Genomic DNA, 5,418 nt, shown 5'->3' with positions numbered 1-5,418 from the left:
GCTTAGTTTATGAAACCGAGCTGGAAGGAACACCTTTACGTGCTCGTGATCCTTCATAATTTCTACGTAGACCGCCTCGCCATACCTCGTTTCAATTTCGGTAACATCAGCCACATCATACTTGATGTTTTTAGGAATTGTCGCCATTTTTTGAAACTCTCCACATTTCTTTAACTTGTCAAGTTTATGCAAGATCGACGAAGACATGATGCTTACTTGTACACTGATGCAATGATCACGACGATGATCCTTCGGACACGTTGGACCGGCTGAAAACAAAAGGAGCACATGTTAGAACACTGCAAAATATTCATCATTCTGAACACCATACCTCCTCAGAAGGAGGTTCGAGAGTGAAGGAGCTGAGCGTCAGACAGTTCTTATATAAGAAGTTGCCAGCATGGCAACCTTGAGGAGTCTTCTTTTTTTTTACATCGTCAACTCTGCAGTCGAACCTACCTTTGCAGTTTGCTTTTTTTCCCTGCAGTTTGCAAGCACGGACTTGTTTATCTAACGAAACGTATCTTGACCAGACTTCATTCTCTTGCACGAAATGACAGTGATAGCACCTTTTAGGTTCGTGACGCCTGCCTCGGTGTCAATTTCAGGGGCTAGTCAAAGTGGGAAATCCACCTTCGTGGCACGACTAATTAAACACAGAGCTGTCCTCTTTGACAAACCGTTCAAGCAAATATGGTATATCTATCTTTATAAGCAGCCGGTATTCGATACTCTTCCTGAAGTAAATTTCAGTCAAGACATCCCTGCAGATCCGGAGAATTATAGCCACTCATTATTTATATTTGACGACTGTTTAGCCGACCGGCAAAGACTCAAAGAAATCTGCAAATTTTATATCGCTGGGTGTCACCACCTGTCAATCACGGCTGTGTTCATCTCGCAATACCTGTTTGTCAACGACCCTTTGTATCGCACAATACAATTCAATAGCACGGCTCTCGTTTTATTTCGTTCACCACGCACTACAGACCAGCTGCGTATGCTGTCCAGGCAGATTTTCGGGCGAAATGATTTGTTGCCCACGATATATAAAGATGCCTGCCAGAAACCATACTCATACTTAGTTATCGACTTGTCTCAACAGAGCAACGATCACTATAAGGTGTGGACCAACATTTTCCCGGATGATCACAGACAGATCGTATACAGGTCATGAAAAGGCTTAAACACATTCGTTTCCTTCGTATGATCGCTGAAGCAAAGACAGGGGAAGATCGTTACAACCTGATTCAACATGCCAGCAGGGAACAGCTACGAACAATCAGGGAGATTTGTATGAACCTCTGCAAAGGAAACATCGACGTACCGCCGAAAGTTAAAAAGCAATTGCAGCCTTTTGCAACACCCATTAGGACACTGGCTTCCAGGCAAGACCGTGCAGATGTGAAGAAAGTTAAACGGATTCTTCATCAGTCCGGCGGGTTTTTGCAATTTTTGTTGCCCCCCTTGTTAGGTCTCGTTTCAAGTTTAGTGGGCAAAAGCATCGCAAAAGCAATCGGCATTTAAATTATGCAGAAATACGAGCTTGTTCCCTATCGGGAAAGCACTATTCCGTCGATATTGAATAAACAGGAGCCTGATGATATCAAGGCCAAGGAGATCATCCAGTACTTGCACAAGCTATTGCATCCTCCCGCGAACACATTAAGACAGCCTAGTGCAGCAGGTGAGGAGACAAATCATGTGGCATCGACTAGAGAGCAGACACAGATTCAAGCGGACGAGGAGGAAGATGCCATCGTTAATTTTATGAGCAGCGGCTACAAGATGAGAGCAAGCCAATTACTGCGTTTACTAAAACCCGTGCTCGGCTGGAATAGTAAAACGTTTGAGCTCATTGTCAATGGTGAACAAATACCAAATACCAACGTTGTAGACCTTGTTTATTATTTGGTCACAAGAGCGCGAAATGTGTGGCGACCCGCGTATCTCGAGAGGATCCTACCACTATTGGTCAAGCTAAATATACCGACACTTATCGTACATCCATCTCGACTTGAAAAGGAGACTGCAGAGCCATCAGCCAGTAGTCCTACGTTCACACCTGAGACACCTCGTCGACCCATTTCTCCGGTTATCACAAGAGTGGCTAAGAGACTTCGAGAATGGAACCAGTATTGAGCAGTTGGAAACGCAACAGGAACACTGTGGTTACCTTCGGGACGAAAACATTCTGGCGCATTTTCCCGCACGACACAGGAAGAAGGCCCTCGCCATTCTGCAGATGCTAAAGACCGTATTTGCGATAGATGAAGAGGGAAGGATTATCTGTCATTCTCGCGTTGTTCCAAGTAGTTCCGTCATCGAGCTTATAAAATACGAACTGCACAATCGATCGCCCTCTTGGTACAAAGGTGACGTTGCAGCCGTTATAAATGCCTACTTGTCATTCGACGGACTTCGTGTTCGTGGAAGAAAATTGTGCTAATGGCTGCTTACGTGGACGTATACCATCCTGGTGCTCTAGGTGGTGTTCAACGACTCGCACGAGCGATCGGTGAAAAGCCGACGAAGGTTGCCAAGTTCCTGAAAACCAGTGATGTGTATTCTCTCTTCAGAGAACTTAAGCGACCACGTCAGTTCCGGAAGACCATCGTTTTGGGTGTGAAGAATATATTCCAAATAGATTTGAAAGACCTTCAGAAACTGTCGAGATACAACAAGGGTTTTCGCTATCTTTTGTTTTGTATCGACGCATTTTCTCGTATGCTTGCTGTAGTGCCTGTGCAGAATAAACGAGCAGCGGAAATTATACGTGGACTGAGACTCGCTTTTAGACGTATTGGGACTTTGAGACTGATTCATTCAGACAGAGGTACAGAGTTCACCAATAAGTCAGTCGGAGCATTTTTAAAATCAAAAGGGATATCTCTCTTCCACTCTAATTCAAATACGAAAGCAAGTATTGCAGAACGATCTATTCGAAGTCTTATGACGCCACTTTATCGTGCTTTTGAATATCAGGGACATAAATCGTACTTGAAAATTTTACAGCCTCTGGTCAAAGCATATAATCATCGTGTTCATAGAACTCTGTCGGCACGACCTGTGGATGTCAACAAAGAAAATGAACATTTATTTAGACAAAAGCTCTATTCTACTCCGAGCAAACCCCCAGAGAAGCCACGTTTTCGCGTTGGCGACCTTGTCAGAAAAGCAAAGTCTAGACACCAGTTAGTCAAAAGTTATCTTGGTTCGTTTACGCGTGAAATTTTTGTGGTGAGAGCAGTCAAGATTGGTTACCCGAATACCTATCTCTTACGTGACCAGCAGGAAGAACCTATTGAAGGTCAATTTTATGCAAGCGAATTAACACGTGTGCAGCCTGGAAAGGGCCACCGCATTATAAAAAGACGCGTTCGGAACGGAAAGGTGCAGTACCTGTTGCAACCTTCTGGAAGTCGTAGAAGGACTTGGGTTCCGGAGAACTACCTGCCACCACCGACGACGAAATGACTGGCGATCACTGGTCCGATGTCGAACAGCCAGCCAACGCTGGCGATTCCTGGTCCCAATCGGGTGATGATGTGTGCGGCATGCGGGACGTTACCCAGGATCATCAAATCCAAGGAAAATGTCGCCGTCCTCATACCTGTTGGAATGACGTGTTAGAATGCGGTTCATCGAAGTCAACGGACGACACAGTGCTCGTCGCAGCATTTAAGATAACCAGAGACATTTTCCTGTTCCAGTCCCTGCCTCTGAACCTTCCCGCAAAAAAGACTGTGTGGGAGTCTTCAAAAACAATGTATGCCAGGGTGCACAGGAAGTGTGAACACCTATCCGACCACCCGTTCGACCTGGTCTCCGAATGGGGAAAACAGATGAGCTCCATATTCAGCTATTACGGTGATCGTGACGTCGAAGTTATGCAACTGGTGGCCGAAAGTCTATGTATCATGTACTACGCAATGAAGACTGGCTACCATTACCTGGCTGTGTACATAAACGACATGACAATTGACCTGTTGCAAAATAGGTTGTCACCCAAAGACGCTTACCAATAAATATTGAAATCCATGACGAGTTGTCTCATTTTACTGTAGGTCGTCATGGTAAATAGATGCCCGGAGATGTTCTGCTACACCTTGTCCATTCTGAGTGCTGTTTCGCTGTTCGTTTTCGTAGCTACAACAGAATTTACAAAACCAACACTGAAACAGGGAAAATGCACTACCGTGACTCAGATTGACCATAACATCTACGTCCACCGATGTCTAGCTGCAGTAACTGCCGTACGCCTTTGGCTCAGCAATGGTCATCCGACGAGATACGGAGTAAATCTGTCGCAAAATGATACACGTCAACTATGGCATTGCTTGAAAGAAGCAAATGTCGCGCACAATTATTATAACTTCGAGTGCTCGAAGCTATGTGAAATAAGCTTCGAACCCAGGCAAGTAATAGAACGATGTCCCGGCAATGTGTACAATATTGCAAGACTCATTGGGAATGGAAAGCACAGCAGTTACGGTATCACTCTTTCGAAATCGGCTACCATGTCTCTGCTGTCTCATCTGAGCGAAACAATAAAAAGAATTTAAAACAAATACATGCCCGCATTTCATTTAGCTATAAGATACACTGTAACACAAGAATGGTTTGAAATACTCACATCACTTGGCTCTTACGTGCCACACTCACTGCTGGAAGCTCGTACGTGGCAGACAGCGTATACCACCGGTCGAAAATGCATCTTGCGAGGGCGATAACGTTTTCTTTTTGTGTGTGTGTGTGGCTGGTGTTCCCAAAGAGCGTTTGGAAAAAGCCAGACGGGTGTTTCGCGGTTGTGTTATCATACCAAAAGAAGAAGAAAAAAGAGCGCGTCGGCAAGAGGTATCGCATTTCACATGCTGCTCCTGCGAAAGGAGAAGCTGTCCACGATGCATTCACGTGATCCTTCCTTCCCTTGAAATAAAACAAAAATGAAGGGTCTTATAAGCTAGCTGTCGACGACTGAGACCGATCAGACCTTCATCGACGACGCAACTTTGAAAGGATGTGAGTATACCTCTTGTCTTTATGCCATTTTATTTTTTGTTATTTTTATTTCGAAACCATCACAGCTGGTAACCGCAATGCGTAGTCATGCAATGCTTCTCAATGCTGTCGCAATGCGCAACACAAGTTTGGAAATGCGTGTGTATAGAACACCTCTATTTTATAGTGATTGTTGTCACTGGGTTATTTACTTCCAAACGTCGTACTCCAATGCAAATGCATGACACAGTATCAGAGACATATCGGAAAAGTGGAAAACGTTAAACGATTCTTTGATAATGCTGCTTGTTGTTGTTGCATGGCACCTGATCGAGATTTCAGTCATCCTAGACTTTGTCCTGATTGAGAAGAGCATTCACAGGATGTTTCGTTTTCCCTTTGTTTTTTGCAGATTGC

At 44.5% G+C, this 5,418-nt stretch overlaps 1 long non-coding RNA gene across 1 annotated transcript; it reads right to left on the bottom strand.

The window, feature by feature from the left end:
• Positions 1–238: 238 nt before the first annotated feature.
• LOC135370196 (uncharacterized) lies at positions 239–4,108 on the bottom strand. Its single transcript, XR_010415244.1, has 3 exons — positions 4,023–4,108; positions 3,403–3,613; positions 239–269 (listed from the first exon to the last, which is right to left on the bottom strand). It is a non-coding gene; the product is annotated as an uncharacterized LOC135370196 (long non-coding RNA).
• Between the last annotated feature and the right edge of the window lie 1,310 nt (positions 4,109–5,418).

Source organism: Ornithodoros turicata, chromosome 1, assembly GCF_037126465.1.
Source record: "Ornithodoros turicata isolate Travis chromosome 1, ASM3712646v1, whole genome shotgun sequence".
Lineage (NCBI taxonomy): Eukaryota > Metazoa > Arthropoda > Arachnida > Ixodida > Argasidae > Ornithodoros > Ornithodoros turicata.
This window is presented reverse-complemented; position numbering and strand designations above follow the sequence as displayed.